The sequence below is a fragment of the Musca autumnalis genome, unplaced genomic scaffold (assembly GCF_047663935.1).
Source record: "Musca autumnalis isolate F117 unplaced genomic scaffold, ASM4766393v1 scaffold_5, whole genome shotgun sequence".
NCBI lineage: Eukaryota > Metazoa > Arthropoda > Insecta > Diptera > Muscidae > Musca > Musca autumnalis.
The window spans coordinates 137,172,956-137,191,995 of NW_027412088.1; the positions used below are offsets into that span (position 1 = coordinate 137,172,956).

Here is a 19,040-nt window from a genome sequence, read left to right on the forward strand (position 1 = left end):
TCACGAATATAAACAAAACAAAACTAAACAGCGAGCTCGGCCAACGAGGGTTATGTTTCGTTTTGTATTGTTCCTATGGAAAATACGAAACGAAACGATTGGAAATGTTATTTAAAGTATTTTTACGTACTCTGAATAAAATATGTTGTGGATTGTGTTTTAAATCTGAAATATAATGCAATTGTGTGTGTTATATGCGGCTTCAAATAATTTTAAAATTGAACTTGCACTGGCATGTGTAAGCACACAAGAAAACTGCATGCATTTTCGAGTATAATACATGTATACATGTACATGTAATTGGCACCAATTTACTGGCATGTGTAACTGCAGGGTTAGTCTTGTTTCTAAATTTTTTATTGTTGGAACATTTTTACTTTGTTTTGTAAAAAAGGACGTGTACGAAACCCTGTCTTTATTAAAGCGTTTTGCGATTCCAACCCTAGCTCGTAAACTTATGAACCGATAGTAAAACATTTTTGTGAGCTTATTTAGAACATGAAGATCTAGTCCTTTTTCGATCGATTTTTAAAAAAAATATTAGGTTTTACGGAAATTTTTAGCATGAAAAATGATGTCTTTTGCCATAAACTAGACAAATACAATTTTTAAGAAATATATCTATCTGGTTTTTGATGTGCTTGGAAAGACCAGAACAATATATGATAATTGGTTCATTTAGATCGGTGCTAGTACGTCCACATGTACGACGTAGACATTAAACAACAAGTTCTGCCACATATACACCTCAGTACCCATGCTCAGATTCAGATTTTATTCTAAAATGTTTCTAAAGTAAATGCTATTCAGCGCTATTTTTGTTTAAAGATAAATGCAAGTTTGTTAATTTTTTAGCAAAAGAACGTTTTTTTCTCAAAAATAGTAGAATGAACATGGCATTATGTAATCGATGTTATCTACTATCGATACCTTGTCATCGGTTTCGTGTAATCATCGGTGATCGATTTCGGTTTCATGCTGACCTACGTATCCCTAAAGAATCGTTTCACAGAGAATCGGTAGACGACGAACGAACGGAATAAAGAAATACAACAGAAAAAATAGAAGAATATTAAATTTAATTAATTTTGTCTTTTATTATTGAGTGAGTGAAAGAAATAGTGAAAAACAAATATATTATAATTTATTACAAATTACATTCTTTTCATTTGATGAATAATTCTTCATGGAGATAATATGTTTGGCATATTATACATACTTAGAAGTAAAATATTTTGAGAGAAAAAAATAAAAATAATTATTGAATTTTAGGTTGGGGATTTATGTTTTGTGATATTATCGATAGTACCATCGATTTTTTGCCAGCTCTAGTACAAAAGCGGGGGCAGTTTTGACTGTCAATTTTTAGTCATAATTTTGCAAGGTGGAGAACAAGTGGAATGAATTTTTTGTTATGTCACAAAAGTTGTGATTGATAACTTACTCATATCAATTCTAGTCGTCCATTACTGCAACAGATACCAAGATTCCATATTAATTCCTCGTTGACGAAGCAAAGCGTAAAAGATGCATCACGATGGAAAAATTTCCATAGCAATGTGCGAGCTGAGTTGAGAAATAGCCAGAAGGCACCACAGCAACAACAAAGTAGTAAAGAAAATTTATTAAAAAATCAATTTTTAAATTGCAAGAAAAGTAAAAACAAAGTGTGCGAAAAAATGTTTTTCCAAATCCTAAACACCTCCTCCTTTTTCATCCGGGCTTGGGACCGGCAATGGCGGAGTTAAAAACCTTTATTGGTTTTTTATTTGGTTTTTCATCCGGGCTGGGTACCGGCAATGGCGGAGTTAAAAACCTGTATAGGTTTTATATTTGGTTTTTCTTCCGGGCTGGATACCGGCAATGGCTTTAATGTTTTTTAATTTTTTTTAAAAATATTTTTTTGTATATTAAATATAATGTAATAAATATAAATATTGATAAATACAATAAGAAAACATAATAATAAAAAATAAAAAAATATATATATTTCTAACTACGTTATTTCTTTTTTGAAATTTTGTTCTAACCAATACAAGTCTTGATCTATATATTGTTTAAGTCTAATTACCATGTCTTGCTTTTGCGTATAGCAAATTACCTAAGGTTGGAGTACGGTGAATTTTTTTTCTAAAATTCGTGAAGAATTCCTCTATCACGAAATGAGTACACAAATTATTTATAGAACAATTTCCATTGTCTTCTAAATAATCGTACAGTCTATTTATAGATTTAGCGAAATGGAATGTTTGATGCAGAAAGATGGATTTTTCATACGTTAATTGTTGTATAAATGCAATAGCATTATGAAGAATAATTTTTTTGGTTTGTAGATCATAATCTGCTTCGTTCGCAAATAATTCTACCAGAGGCTTTATGTTTTGAATTATTTCTCTTGTTTCATTATATTCTGGAGTTGGATCCAGTGAGGCAATAGTTTCATCACTAAATAAATTTAAATAATGTTGGATTTTAAATTCCTTATTGTGATAACGAGGTGGGCTAGGGTGGTAATGTTCACAATCATTACAACAATATCACAATTAATGTGTCAAGTTTCACAGGAAAGCCGGAGCAGTTGGCCGAAATGGCCTCCAATGCCGCCAACCCCTCCAATAGACAAAATCGATATCAACCATATCAAACAAACAAGAATAAGAAATCAAATGCTGAAAATGCAGAAAATGTAGAAGAAAATGTAAATGGAGATTCTTCCAGTGGAAAACCAATACAAAACACACAAAATGTAAATGAAGATTCTTCCAGTGGAAAACCAAAACAACCACCAATACAAAACATACAAAATGTAAATGAAGATTCTTCCAGTGGAAAACCAAAACAACCACCAATACAAAACACACAAACAAAAAAATAATTTCTTTTCAAATATATTTTGTAAGATTTATAAGAAAGGCCGCCATAAAAATCTTTAAAAAATAAAAAGGCCAAATAAAATAAAAAAATAAAAATAAAATGTTTTTTCTCTTATTTTGTGTGGGAGGGGGAGGGAGGTACTAGAAGGAGTTTACAGACGACCTCAATAAAGTTCCCTATAGAAGATCCCAATAATGTATATAATGATATTATTAAAAAAAAAACAGCTGTATTTATAAGTCTCACTTCACATTCTTCTAAACATTTTACAAGTAAATTAGTAAATTCGCCAATTCTGCTCCTCACAAGACAAAAGAAAAGCCGAAGGAAGAATTTAAGAAAAAAAGAGACATATGTCATGTCCCTATAACCTATAAAACATGTCGCAAAATCCACCTAGTGAAAAGTGTTATTCATTTGAAGTTCTTAAATCCGGACTTGGACTTTTGGTCTCTACCGGAAAACGATGTTGAAATGGCACATTCCAGATTTCATGCTGTTCTACAAAACAAACCCCAAAAAATACAACCACCAATGCTAAAAATGATGATGAAGAAACAGACGAAGATACAAGATACAAGCAAGGACACATGGAACGTCTATAAATATAAATATACGTTCATATATACATATATCATATATTCGAAGGACGAAGAACCTGAATCTGAACTGATTTAGAGGAGGCAGCTTTAGGAGGAGCGTAATGAGGGGCATGATGAAACAGATTTAGCTCATAGATTTGGAATATAAATGTGATGAAATTTGTGTGTCGTGTAGAAAGGGAAAAAAAACGTAAACAAAAATCAAAAGATTCCGATTCAGATGATGATGAATTTTGTGATCGTCAACAAGAAATGTCAAATGTCACTTAAGAAGTTCTATATATATATATATATATATATATATATAGATTACAAGAAGAAGAGTTGCAAAAGGAACTCCAGCAAGTCCAGTCTAATATTGCCACATATCAAGAGAGCCAAAAAGAGAAGGAAGAGTTATATGGAAAATCTGCAAAATTGAAATAAAGAAATTAAGGGTAAGTTTAAAGATTTGATCATAAAATCAAAAATTTATGGCCTTCAGATTGATTTGTTTTAAAACAATAATTTTCTTCATCCCTTTCAGAAATTGAACCCTTCATCCTTTCAGTCTCAAAACTGAAATTCAACGAAAATCAAAATTGCCAAACTTTTATGAGAAATCCTAAATAGAAGAAGCAAATTTAAAATTGTAAAACTACAAGAAGAAGAAAGTTGAAGAAGATGAGTAAAGTAAATCAGAAAGTAAAGTCAAGCTGGATGAGGTATTTGAAAGAAGTCCCGATGAGCAAGAAGATAAACATAAATGATATGGAAGAACCAACTGAAACGGTTCAGAAAAACTTTCAAATATAGATGAAATATCTGAAAATTAAAAGCCTAAAAAGATTGAAGACCATAATCCTGAGGGAGGACAACAAAACTGTGTCGTACACTTGTACTTGCTTTCTGTCCTTATCTTTTATTTATACGATATCTTTATTTTACGTTCATATGGAAATTCATCTTGATCTTGGGCTTAATTTCTAATTTCTATGTTCTATGTTCTATGCGCTTTGAAAGCCTTTTAATTTCAGGCAAATCAGGCGCTTTGCCTGAGTTTCAGCTGATTTGCCTTTTTAATTTCCTAGAAGAACAAATGAAATATTTTACAACAAAGTCCTAATATCCTTCTTAAAGCTGGTATTTGTAACTTTTCCAAATCCTTCAAACGTTCCATATATCTTAAATTTTCTTAGCTTCCATTGTACGTTCCACTTTTTCTTCTCGTGCCTTTTTCCAAGAAGACATTTTGTGGGAATTGTTTTTGTGTTGGAATCTTTGAACGTTTCATCCTTTTCCTCCACCATCATGAATCATGAGGTTCTCCATCCTCCCTCCATCTTCCATCTTGGTAGAATGATAGAATTCATCAGGATCTTTTTCTTCTCGTGCCTTTTTCCAAGGAAGAGGAAGAAATCTTTATTCAGTTTATTAATTTCAACAGCTAAACACGAAAATGAAAACAAAACAAAAAATACAATTGAAATTGAAATTCTCAGTTAATTCTGTCAAAATAACCTCTCTTCTCTGATAATTCTGTCAATTCTCAGTTAATTCTGTCAAAACAATCTCTCTTCTCAGTTAATTCTGTCAAAATAACCTCTCTTCTCTGATAATTCTGTCAAAATTGGAAAATTGGGGTTATTTTGTCAACCAAAATTTCTCGCAGGTTTTCCATTTTTGTTTCACTTGGCCTGTTCCCGTACTTTATAAAGTGGTAAAAGTCGTAAAAGTTGTAAAAGTCGTAAACGATTTTCATATAAATTTTGTGTACGGGAACGCAAAATGTGTAAAAGTGGTAAAAATTGTAAAAACTTTTTAGTTCTGGAACAGAGCTTATTTTGTTCTCGAATATAAAACAATGAATAGAAAATTAAATTGTAATTAAATAGAATAGAAAATTTGCTATGCTTTGAATGTATTCACATTTTTTACGTTCATCGTTTTCATTTATGTTTTTCCTGTCTTGTATTTTGCCCAACAATTTAATATTGTGCGACATATTTTATATTTTGACAGTTAGTTCCGTCAAAATAGAAAACAACAATATAGAAAACCATGGTATAAGTAAAGAGGTAGATTTAAATGAAAAAAATCTATAGAACCCTTGTTTTTCTTGAATTCCTAAAACTTCAAAATAAAAGCAACATATGGGTTTGTTTACAATGCATTTTTTGAGCATTTTATAAAAACGCGAAAAATGAATATAGAGTTAAGTTTTCTGCACATAATCGAGTTGTGAATATGATAAACTGATTGTTTAAATGCAAATCTCACCAATTTCTTCCATACAAATGGTCTAAAAACAATTTTAAAAATCATTGAATCCGATTGTTTATAAAACACCACACACACATACACAGTCTGTTTATTTGTTTTGAAGTTTTAGGCATGGTTTAATAAGAAAGGTTAGCCAAAGCTTTATATCAATTTAAATTTTTTTCATTCGAGTATGCCTAAAACTTCAAAACAAATAAACAAACTGTGTATGTGTGTGTGGTGTTTTATAAACAATCGGATTCAATGATTTTTAAAATTGTTTTTAGACCATTTGTATGGAAGAAATTGGTGAGATTTGCATTTAAACAATCAGTTTATCATATTCACAACTCGATTATGTGCAGAAAACTCAACTCTATATTCATTTTTCGCGTTTTTATAAAATGCTCAAAAAATGCATTGTAAACAAACCCACATGTTGCTTTTATTTTGAAGTTTTAGGAATTCAAGAAAAACAAGGGTTCTATAGATTTTTTTCATTTAAATCTACCTCTTTACTTATACCATGGTTTTAGGCATACTCGAATGAAAAAATTTAAATTGATATAAAGCTTTGGCTAACCTTTCTTATTAAACCATGTAGAAAACGACAACAAAACAGAAAATTAATTTATTTTCTTTTAATTGTAGGACTCCGCCGACTTGGCTAAATTTCAGGGCAATGGAACACGCAACTTTCAGCAACAACAACAGAGACGTTCCATGATTGCCGGTCAACAACCTCCACCACCGCCTGCACATCACCTCCTGGAGGTCGATTTCATATGCTATCCAGGCTTAGGAACTGATCATTTGCCTCCATGGTATGCATGATGGCTGGTGCTGATTTTATTAAAACATCAACAGGTAAAGAGTCTGTAAATGCCACCATACCCGTTGGTTTGGTAATGATATGGGCTATCCAAGACTTCAAAAGAAAGACTGGACAAATTGTTGGTCTTAAACCAGCCGGTGGTGTGCGTACTGTACGTGAAGCTATTACATGGACTTTTGAGAGTGATGGATGGCAACGCACGGTTTCGTTACGTCCGTATTTTTTGACGTAAATAGTGACCCAGAGACACCATCGTATACAGAAAATCATTTCGGATGGCACTAGACCAAATATGACTACTTGGAAATAAAGTGTATGAAATTTCTAGCTGGGCTACCTCTTGACTGCATCCTTTCTCTGAAGTAATTTTATTGATTTCGGTTTTTCTTCTAAAACCTATGTTTTGTTTTTCATTGTATTCAGTATAGGTTATGTGAAAAATATTATAAACTTTTAAATATAAAGCTTATCGTTAAGATTTGCTAACATTTGACCAAAAATAATCTTTGAAAACAGTTTAATGGTGTCGATATGAGAATATTTCGAACAAAAACGTGACGAAGCCGTCCTAGACTACCATATAAAACATATAGTGCCATCTATCTATTACTAGCAGAGAAACATCTAAAAATTAACCCGCTGTGAGCCGCTTAAAAATACACATTTCTCAAAAAATTATTTAACTATGAACGCAAAGGTGGCTCTGAAAATACCCATGAATTTTTTGGGCATATTAGCGCCCTCTAATGGACCGTAGCGCAACATATATGTAAGGTGTCTTTGATAGGAATATTATCGAATTCGCCAACCAGAGCAAATCATAGTTTAATTTACAAGTTTGTACACATGAAATACAGATGTCTCTGAATGTCAATAAATCAGTATGTGGAACTTGATTACAATTCGGCGTTAGGTGGCGCTGTACCGAATGTAAAATAATTTAATTAGAAACAATTCGTTAATTCTAAGACTTCGGTGTACAGACTTCAGTTAAATTTGATGGTATATTGAAATCATCTTTTGTACAAGAATTAAGCAATTTGCTTAGCATGAATTGTAAAATGAGGATTCTAACAGATTTTCTATAGAATGTTTGTCGTCTGACAAAACACTATTTTTTAGTTTTCCAATATACATATTTTAATAATTATTGCCTAAAAATGATTTTGAAATTGATTTGATTTTATGGTTATATGCTGTCGTTAGTCCGTGTTTAGACACACAAATTTCTCGGGAAAGTAAATTCAGTTTTTAGGCAATAGGGGGTAGGAAAGAGTATTGAGGAGCTCTTTCCTCTCCGCTCTCTCCCAAAAAACTCAATTTACTTTCCCGAGAAATTTGTGTGTCTAAACACAGACTTAACAAAATTGACCACGTCTCACAGTGGGAAAAACCGATCTAGAGTGCAGAAAATCAAAAAATGGACTAGAACAGTATTGAACTAGAGAGTTGACTGTACTCAACGGCATATATGTATAATAATTAGAAATACAGTATAGTCTCGATAATCCGGACACTCGTTAATCCGGATAACGCGGTAATCCGGACACTAGAATTTTTTACATTGTAGACTCTGTAATCCGGACATCACAAATTTTTCTTACCTCCATAATCCGGACACCATTATTTTTCCTATCTTGAAAATTAGATTCTTATTTATTTCATTGACGTTTTCGTTCTTAGCAATAACAATTGGTGTATAAATAAGAAGATTTAAGTTTTTCTTTCTAGATAGCCATTTTAACTCAGTTATTGGCGAATTTACTAATTTACTTGTAAAATGTTTAGAAGAATGTGAAGTGAGACTTATAAATACAGCTGTTTTTTTTTTTTAATAATATCATTATATACAATTGGCCTGTTCCCGTACTTTATAAAGTGGTAAAAGTCGTAAAAGTCGTAAAATTTGTAAAAGTCGTAAACGATTTTCATACAAATTTTGTGTACGGGAACGCAAAATGTGTAAAAGTGGTAAAAATTGTAAAAACTTTTTAGTTCTGGAACAGAGCTATTATTGGGATCTTCTATAGGGAACATTATTGAGGTCGTCTGTAAACTCCTTCTAGTACCTCCCTCCCCCTCCCACACAAAATAAGAGAAAAAACATTTTATTTTTATTTTTTTATTTTATTTGGCCTTTTTATTTTTTAAAGATTTTTATGGCGGCCTTTCTTATAAATCTTACAAAATATATTTGAAAAGAAATAATTTTTTTGTTTGTGTGTTTTGTATTGGTGGTTGTTTTGGTTTTCCACTGGAAGAATCTTCATTTACATTTTGTGTGTTTTGTATTGGTGGTTGTTTTGGTTTTCCACTGGAAGAATCTTCATTTACATTTTGTGTGTTTTGTATTGGTTTTCCACTGGAAGAATCTCCATTTACATTTTCTACATTTTCTGCATTTTCAGCATTTGATTTCTTATTCTTGTTTGTTTGATATGGTTGATATCGATTTTGTCTATTGGAGGGGTTGGCGGCATTGGAGGCCATTTCGGCCAACTGCTCCGGCTTTCCTGTGAAACTTGACACATTAATTGTGATATTGTTGTAATGATTGTGAACATTACCACCCTAGCCCACCTCGTTATCACAATAAGGAATTTAAAATCCAACATTATTTAAATTTATTTAGTGATGAAACTATTGCCTCACTGGATCCAACTCCAGAATATAATGAAACAAGAGAAATAATTCAAAACATAAAGCCTCTGGTAGAATTATTTGCGAACGAAGCAGATTATGATCTACAAACCAAAAAAATTATTCTTCATAATGCTATTGCATTTATACAACAATTAACGTGTGAAAAATCCATCTTTCTGCATCAAACATTCCATTTCGCTAAATCTATAAATAGACTGTACGATTATTTAGAAGACAATGGAAATTGTTCTATAAATAATTTGTGTACTCATTTCGTGATAGAGGAATTCTTCACGAATTTTAGAAAAAAAATTCACCGTACTCCAACCTTAGGTAATTTGCTATACGCAAAAGCAAGACAAGACATGGTAATTAGACTTAAACAATATATAGATCAAGACTTGTATTGGTTAGAACAAAATTTCAAAAAAGAAATAACGTAGTTAGAAATATATATATATATATATATATATATATATATATATATATATTTTTTTTTTTATTTTTTATTATTATGTTTTCTTATTGTATTTATCAATATTTATATTTATTACATTATATTTAATATACAAAAAAATATTTTTAAAAAAAATTAAAAAACATTAAAGCCATTGCCGGTATCCAGCCCGGAAGAAAAACCAAATATAAAACCTATACAGGTTTTTAACTCCGCCATTGCCGGTACCCAGCCCGGATGAAACACCAAATAAAAAACCAATAAAGGTTTTTAACTCCGCCATTGCCGGTCCCAAGCCCGGATGAAAAAGGAGGAGGTGTTTAGGATTTGGAAAAACATTTTTTCGCACACTTTGTTTTTACTTTTCTTGCAATTTAAAAATTGATTTTTTAATAAATTTTCTTTACTACTTTGTTGTTGCTGTGGTGCCTTCTGGCTATTTCTCAACTCAGCTCGCACATTGCTATGGAAATTTTTCCATCGTGATGCATCTTTTACGCTTTGCTTCGTCAACGAGGAATTAATATGGAATCTTGGTATCTGTTGCAGTAATGGACGACTAGAATTGATATGAGTAAGTTATCAATCACAACTTTTGTGACATAACAAAAAGTTCATTCCACTTGTTCTCCACCTTGCAAAATTATGACTAAAAATTGACAGTCAAAACTGCCCCCGCTTTTGTACTAGAGCTGGCAAAAAATCGATGGTACTATCGATAATATCACAAAACATAAATCCCCAACCTAAAATTCAATAATTATTTTTATTTTTTTCTCTCAAAATATTTTACTTCTAAGTATGTATAATATGCCAAACATATTATCTCCATGAAGAATTATTCATCAAATGAAAAGAATGTAATTTGTAATAAATTATAATATATTTGTTTTTCACTATTTCTTTCACTCACTCAATAATAAAAGACAAAATTAATTAAATTTAATATTCTTCTATTTTTTCTGTTGTATTTCTTTATTCCGTTCGTTCGTCGTCTACCGATTCTCTGTGAAACGATTCTTTAGGGATACGTAGGTCAGCATGAAACCGAAATCGATCACCGATGATTACACGAAACCGATGACATTACCTATGTGATTACCTATCTGAATGATGATTATGGATTTCAGATGAGTTTTCATTTGACGTATACGCAAAGGAATTGACAGTTGAAATCGAGTGGATTTCGTAAATGTAAACCAAGCATAACTATCTGAATCTGATAAATGATTTTCCCATCGTTCAACCATTGATAATGTATATTATAAGCTAAAGTATTTAAAACAAGTGTTGGGTAGCCCTGTTCTCTGAATATTTGATGCTGCGTGTTCCTTTCCTGTAAAGGGATTGTTTCATTAGCCCTCAGATCAGTGAGAAAGTCTCTTGAGGGCATGTAATGTATCCCAATGGTATTTCACCTAGAAATATTTAAATCATTTAAGGCGTAGGGATTAACGGCTTAGTTTTTATTGGGATTTACAGCTAAACGAGGAAACCAGTAGAGACATAATATTGGAATTTCGATAAATTAAAAATTGACCCTTTTATTTTCTTTCTTAGACATTCAAAATCACCGGTAACTAAGTATTGTTATATCGCTTTCTCGTAATTATGCAACCGATATATTTAAATTCCATTTTATCTTATTCGTAAACTATACCATTTGAGATGAAGTTAGTCGATGTTAATAGAAATGTCTAAATATTCACCATAATGAGATGAGTGCAATTGAATTCTGAAGTTCTATCGCGAGTCATAAGAGGATCATGCCCCATGTATAAGGGAAACCAATATACGTGCATGGGCTACGAAGTTTATGTCCTTTAAAAAACTATGAATAAATATATATCAGTAGTAGAGAAGTTTTAGATGGCAAAAATACTCAGCAAATGTCACCTAAATTACGCTGGAGGAATATAGGAAATAAATTTGGCAGCCAGAGCAGCTGCACCGGTCTTAAAGTGGTCGCAACTCGTGATATTTGCTTATTATAAATTCGTTTTCTTTATATGTCAGGTTATTACCTAGTAAAAGTCCGTTATTAATAATTTAAACGTACAAAATTATATGCTTTTACTATTACTAGGTAATTCGGACAATTCGATAATCCGGACACCGCCGAAACATGTGGTGTCCGGATTATCGAGATTATACTGTAGTTATAGTAAGGTTTACATTTACGAAATCCACTCGATTTCAACTGTCAATTCCATTGCTTAAACGTCAAATGAAATCCAATGGATTTCAGACGTGTTTTCATTTGACATATTCGCAAAGGGATTGACAGTTGAAATCGAGCGGATTTCGTAAATGTAAACTAAGCATTAGTCAGAACGGAATAACGGTACATTTAAAATTGATATTTTTACAATGTTAACGATGACATTTTCTATACCCTCCACCATAGGATGGGGGTATATTAAGTTTGTCACTACGTTTGTAACTACTCGAAATAATCATTGTAGACCCCACAAAGTATATATATTCTTGATCAGCGTGCAATTCTACATCGATATAGCCATGTCCGTCCGTCTGTCCGTCTGTGGAAATCACTCTAGCGTCCGAACGGATTGACGTAGGTTGATGAAATTTGGGGAAAATATGTTATATTTACGTAGGACTTTTGGTATTGAAAGCGGGCTATGTAAGTCCACGCTTTCGTATAGCCCCCATACAAAATGACGCGTGACGCGTCGTCGTTTTAAGGGATTTTTAAGATATTTGGCCCATTTTACCACCGAATTGGTTGTAATTTGGTACTTTGTGTCTCCAGAGGCCAAAAAATATTCCTACCAAAGTTGGGTTATATAGGTCCACGTTTTGGTATAGCCCCCATATAAGGCCCCATATAAAGTACGCGTCATTTTAATATACATATTTTGAATGTATTAGACGCATTTGACCACAGAATTGATTGTAATTTGGTATTTTGTGTCTTCATAGGCCAGAAAACATTCCTACCAAAGTTGGGTTATATAGGTCCACGTTTTGGTATAGTCCCCACATAAGACCCCTTATAAAGTACGCGTCATTTTAATATATTTTGAATGTATTAGACCCATTTGACCAAAGAATCGGTTGTAACTTTGTATTTTGTGTTTCCAAAGGCTAAGAAACATTTCTACCATAAAATGTTTATATAGGTCCACGTGTTGATATAGCCCCCATAATACAATATCTCCCGATTTTCGATATTTTGAACGTTTTAGCCTCATTATCACACCGATATGGCTGAAATTTGGTATTTAGTCTTCTTTAGGCGTATAAAACTTTTCCCCAGAAATTTGTAGGTATAGGTCCACGCCATCATATAGCCCCCATAGAACGGTACCTTCCGAATTTCGGTATTTTGAAGATTGTGGCCACATTAATCCACCGAAATGGCTGAAATTTGTGGTGGAGGGTATAAAAAGTTCGGCCCGACCGAATTTAACGCTTTTCTTACTTGTTATTTGTAAAATTGCGATAGACGTGTGAATTCTTATTCTGTGAATATGTTAGGTGTGTTCGTTTACTCAAAATTTGTACAAATTGTTACTGGATGCTGTTCGTTTACTCTTCAGTACAATACAAAAGACCTTAGTCGTTTGCAAGAAGTTACTGGACTTGTACAAATTATTGAGTAAACGAACACACCTATTATTGCGGAATCTTTTGTATTTTTGATATACCGTAACCCTGCGTTTACACATTACAGGACAGTTGAGTACATGTATTGATTGTCAAAAACCTAAAGCTGAAAACAGATACAACGTTTGATTAAAGTTTTGCGTTGGACGTCGAGAAAAAAACAACAACAACAGGGCGACGACGATACCAAAGTCCAGCGTTTATCTGTTTGTCGGCATATATTTCAAATGAATTTGAATTTTTCGGCAGTTTTAATATTATGAGTGAAAATCTTCGATTTCTTTTTGTTTTCCGTTCACATATGTTGTTTTTGTTCACATTCTTTTACTTACAATACATTTCAATTATTATCTCACCTTTTTTTACAAAAATGTCAAAATTGTTTAACCCGACTGTGTGAAAAAATGCTGGACAGCTGGGAGACAAACGACAAATGTACCCAGCAAAAAGTTTGCATCCACGGAAGCAGTTGAATCACTACAAGTGTACAGTACATTTGCCGTTGGAGTACATCTTTTCCTATGAATTCACTTATGAATTTTACAAGAGAGTGCGCAGCTAGGATGCACTCCATTTTGCTTCCACAGCACACAGCTAGAATGCACTCCGTTTTCGATCCAAATCACAACTTTTTATGTAGTCTTTTGGATTGAATTTAAAGGTACTCTTCGGCTTGTGTTTTTAAGCAATCCAAAGATGCAGTAAAAATGCAAGCTATTGCGAAATGTCCCAAAATAAATAAAATGCATTTATTATTTGTGTAAAACTAGAATACAAAGAACTTTATTATATAAACACAAATTAAAAAAGTTTTCATTAAATTCAATTACAATTGAGTGTACTTCCTCCGTTCTCCATTTAATCCGAGCGCAACTGATTTTGCTTCGTCATCCTAAAGGGTTTTTATGTTCAGCTTTCGGCACGGACTCCACTCCATTAAAAATTTCCGTCTCGTAAATTATCACAAAAATGTTCGCAACTTTAGTTTGTATTTTTTTATTTTATAACAAATTCTTAGAAAAATATTCACACTTGTTTCTCTTTTGAATAAATTATGTCGGCAGCTACGGGTAGGGATCAACCAACTGTTTTTGTTTTGTAGGGATCTCTAAAGCAACTGCTTATAAATTGTATCGAACGGAGTGCATTTTTCATAACTCTGTTGGACTACACGGAAAGATGTTGTGAAATCATAACTCCAAATTGTCTCGTGTAAACGCCTAGTAATGGTATTTAAATAAATAGTTTTTCTACCTATAAGTTATTTTAATTTAGAGGTTTCGGGATAAATAAATATAAGGTCCATTTTAATACCCTCAGCATTTATGTTAACGAGGGCAAAATGTGCCTCATCGAAATAATGGTTTTAGACCCCAAGTATGTTTGGGCGAAATGTGTGTCAGACAATTTGGAGTTGATTTTGCCATGTCGGTCCGTCTTCTGTCTGTCTGGCTGGAGCGCACGATAACTCTCGATTAGGTCCAAAATTTGGCTTACGTAAAATTTTGTCCAAACTTAGTTTAAGTTCGAAGATGGGTTATATCGATCCACTCCTTCCGGTATCTCCCTCACAAAACTTCGAAAATGTTCGGAAAATTTGTGCGCATTATAACTCTTGAAGGGAGTAACCGATTTGATCCATACTTTGCATATCGTGAATTTTCTACCAGGCTTAGATGAGGTTCCAGTATGGACTCAATCGGTTACTCCTTCGGGTACCTCCCACACAAAATTCCGGAAAAGTTCAGTTTAGGGCCTGCTCTCGAATCTCTTTGATCTTTGATGTAACAACTTGTATTCGCTGCCTCAATTACGACAGTACAAGTTTTTTCAAGGGCAAGTCCATACTTCTTGAGAAAATAGCCTTAAAGGTGCAAAAAAAACCTATGACACCGAGCGCTAGATAATTTTCCAACGGATGTGCTAATACATCTACCAGATATAGATCAGGTTCGGATATGGACTATATTTGTCTACTCCTTCGGGTACCTCCCACACAAATATTCGGATAAATTCACTTTAAGGCCTTCTCTCGAATAACTTTAGTTTTTGTTGAAGCAACTTGCATTCGCTGCCTCAATTACGACAGTAAAAGTTTTTTCAGGGGCAAGTGCATACTTCTTGAGAAAACAGCCCGAATCGTGTAAAACCCCTGTACCACCATAAGTAGTGGCTGGAGCGCCCGAACGAATACTGCGTTCGTCCACACTTTGGATATTGTAATATTTCTTCGAACATTAAATGAAATTCTAAAGTGGTGTTTTTAGGTCCACTAATTCCGCTACCTCCCCCACAAAAGTTCAAAAATATTCGCTAAAATGCTAAGCGCAATATCTCATAAACGGAGCAAGAAATTTGGTTCTAACTTTGGATCTCTAAATATTATGTAAAACTTAGTTTATGTTCGAATGTGCGCCCTATCGGTCCTATCCTTGGGGTACCACCCACACAAATGTTCAACATTTTTGTGTGGTTAAGGGTGTTTTCGAGGATCCTTTGGAAATTTTGTAACGTGACAAAATTATCACGTACATATTAGCACCACCTATTACGGCCCACCACCTAACAACGCAATGCCATCCACACTGTTAAAACCCATACCGATAAAACCAGTACACATTCACTATTATGGGGACGGCGCATTACAATGCATTTTGATTAATCTCTAACATGAGAACAGCGGAGTAATTCTCAATTGCTTTGTGCGACCGTTCATTTAAGTATTTCAGTTTGTGGTGGGACTGGGAGGCTTGCTAGGGAGCCAGCCATACGGGCTTGAGTACAGTCGTGTGTTCGTGGTCCGCCAACCGACACGGGAGTGTAGAGAGGTTGGGAAGTATTTTTGAGAGCTACCCCTTTGCGCGGTGGCTAATACATTCACTCCACCTCCGGGTGTTGTTCCACTCCACCTTCGGGTGTTGTTCCACTCCACCTCTGGGTGTTGTTCCACTCCACCTTCGGTTTTGTTCCACTAGTCAGTACTCGTAGTATACTGTAGAGGTTAATTTAGAACTAACACTAACTAACCGCGATCCTAACAACCGAACCGAGTGGCCGAACCCCTACAACACGAGAGTCGTGGACCCGAGCAACCATACAAACAACGAGTGGCCGAACAGCTACGAACTCCGAGTGGCCGCACATCTACTACACGAATCACCGAGTGGCCGAACCCTGAACAACGAATCACCGAGTGGCCGAACACATACGAAACCCGAGTAGCCGAACATCTACAACACGAATCACCGAGTTCCCGATTATCTTCAAACCTCCTACTACTGAACAGCGAATCATCGAGTCCCGATTATTTTCAAATCGCCTACAACCGAACAGCGAATCACAGAGTTCCCGATCATCATCAAATCATTTACTGAATCCAAGTAGCCGACTCCCCAGCCAATTATCCTTTTTATCGTATTTAAACATCAGTAGATTATAAATTAGTTTTACATCAATAAATATACGTTTTACCCCCCAGAAAAGGGAGATTACTCGTCTTATTATTCCGTAAGGTTTAGTGGGCCCTTATGGCGACCCTGGACATGACTAAGTCTACCCCAGCCTACGACAAAACCACGTTACTATTTTTACCGAAGGTTTTCCTAGTGGAAGGTTTTCCTGCTTACAGCGATATTATGTTTTTCGTAGGCAAGTATGGTACAAAAGCCCTATCTATCGATATCCCCTGCAAATTTTGGAAACCCCAATAAATACACAAGTTTTTTTTTGGAAAAAAAGTCTTTCACTCTACAAAGCCGACTGATACTTTTTTACTTGTTTTTAAATTCTTCAATTCAAATAGGGGTTTAGTATGGAAAATATTCAAGTTTAGCTTTAATTTTTTTTTTAAATTTTTATGTGTCTTGTCAAGAATAATGCCTTAAATTTTTACATGCGACAACATGCGACTTTTGGTTTTATAGTAATTTTTAGAAAACATGGAAGCTTTTCTAAGTTCTGTTCAAATAAAACTACGATTATGGGAAACATTTTGATAAATAAGATCAGATATCAATTGGAATTGATAACGGCATAGCAGATAAGAAATTAAAAAATGAAAAAGTCCATCCTACGGTTCCACGATATGGGTGGAAGTAGGAAAATTAATGCAGTGATACGTCTCCAAACAAACTGTTAAATACATGTTTTTGTTTCTAAAAAATTGCAGAATGTACATTCAAATCAGATTTCAGCCATTTCGGTTGGATGATGTGGCTGAAATTTTGAAAATACCGAAAATCGGTACCGTTCTATGGGGGTTATATCAAAAAGTGGACCTGTACCGACAATTCTCTATCGGAATATTTTATACCACCAACGAAGACTAAATGCCAAATTTCCACCATTTCAGTTGGAAAATGCGGCTAAAAATCATGAAAGTTACATAAATTGGGAAGTACCGCCCTATGGGAGTTATACCAAAAAAATATATAAAAAATACAAATCGACAAAATATATCAATAAATGAAGTAAAATTGTCAATATAAAGCTATTCTTATCATAATTATAGATAAACATACAACAAAACATGGACTTTTATTTTCTGCACGCTAGATCTGCATTTTTCCCTCTGTGCGTCGCTTCTGTCGTTCTTCAACGCCATACGTAATACTGATTTGTCGTATGAAAAATATAAATGTTATTTTTAACCCAACAATTAATCCTAAGAATGATGAAAGAGTTTCTTTCGATATTTTATGGATCTAAGATGCTGTAAAACACAACAATTTCCGTAGTATATCATTTATCATCATACAAAAAATGTAAACTTCGACTACGCTTACGACCACTGTAATAAGGGTGAATATAGGGGGTTATTCTGCACCAAAATTCATTTTCTCCCTTAAGTTGAAACGACGGAAAGACAAAACTCACGGAGAATTTTTCGTTCAGAATAACCCACACAGTGACCTCTTTACTCGGAGACATCTGACATCATCATATGATGAGGATGAAACTATTCCATAGTTACGCTTGTTGAATTGAGGATAAATATTAAGAAGTTTCTGCAATATTGCTGCATTGTTGAACGATGGTTTGTACAGAAACACAGAGAGTAAAAAAGAAGAGTCAAGCCGTAATACGTTTTTGGTAAACTTAAAAAGGATAGTTGAATCTATGTCTGATGAGAAGGGTGGAATACCTATCTCGTATATATCCAGTATTCGGTGTCTTCTTGTGTGCAACAAGAGACCCCTGACAATTTGATGCTCGACGGTCTCTAAATCCTCTGCATCTTCACATAATCCGCAATAGTCGACCCATTGTCACCCCATCTTTACGTTAAAGATCTAACACTACATTAATAAGTCCCACATGGATTTTCATGCCTAACTTATCGACTGAAAGAAGGAAAGTAGTTCTACGTTAAAAGATCGCAGCTCAGATTGCTTTGCATCTGCGGCATGCCTTCTCAAGGTCAATTTCACGAAGTTTTATGATGTAGAGTTTATGGTCCATACCTTGAGTGCTTTATGCTATGGACATATGTATATAGTCACGAGTCCTGTGAGGCCGATTTTAAGCCCTTCAACCAATTCTGCTGCTTTTCTAAAAACAAGAATCTCACTTTGAAATTAGTGTATCATCGGTCGACTTTCGCAAAAAGGCCGGCCCCGTAATTCAATATCGATAGATAGCTTTGTCTATCGATATTATTAGACTAAAAGCTAACCTAAAATCTATTCAAATGAATAGAGATGACGCGGCTTTTCAGTTTTGAGGATGTGTGCCTATTTTATTTCATAAAAGCAATTAG

The 19,040-nt window shown here is 33.9% G+C and overlaps 1 long non-coding RNA gene across 1 annotated transcript; it reads left to right on the plus strand.

Moving 5' to 3' along the window:
- The first annotated feature begins 1,010 nt into the window (after positions 1–1,010).
- LOC141387801 (uncharacterized) lies at positions 1,011–1,990 on the plus strand. Its single transcript, XR_012408644.1, has 2 exons — positions 1,011–1,105; positions 1,273–1,990. It is a non-coding gene; the product is annotated as an uncharacterized lncRNA (long non-coding RNA).
- The last annotated feature ends 17,050 nt before the right edge of the window (positions 1,991–19,040 follow it).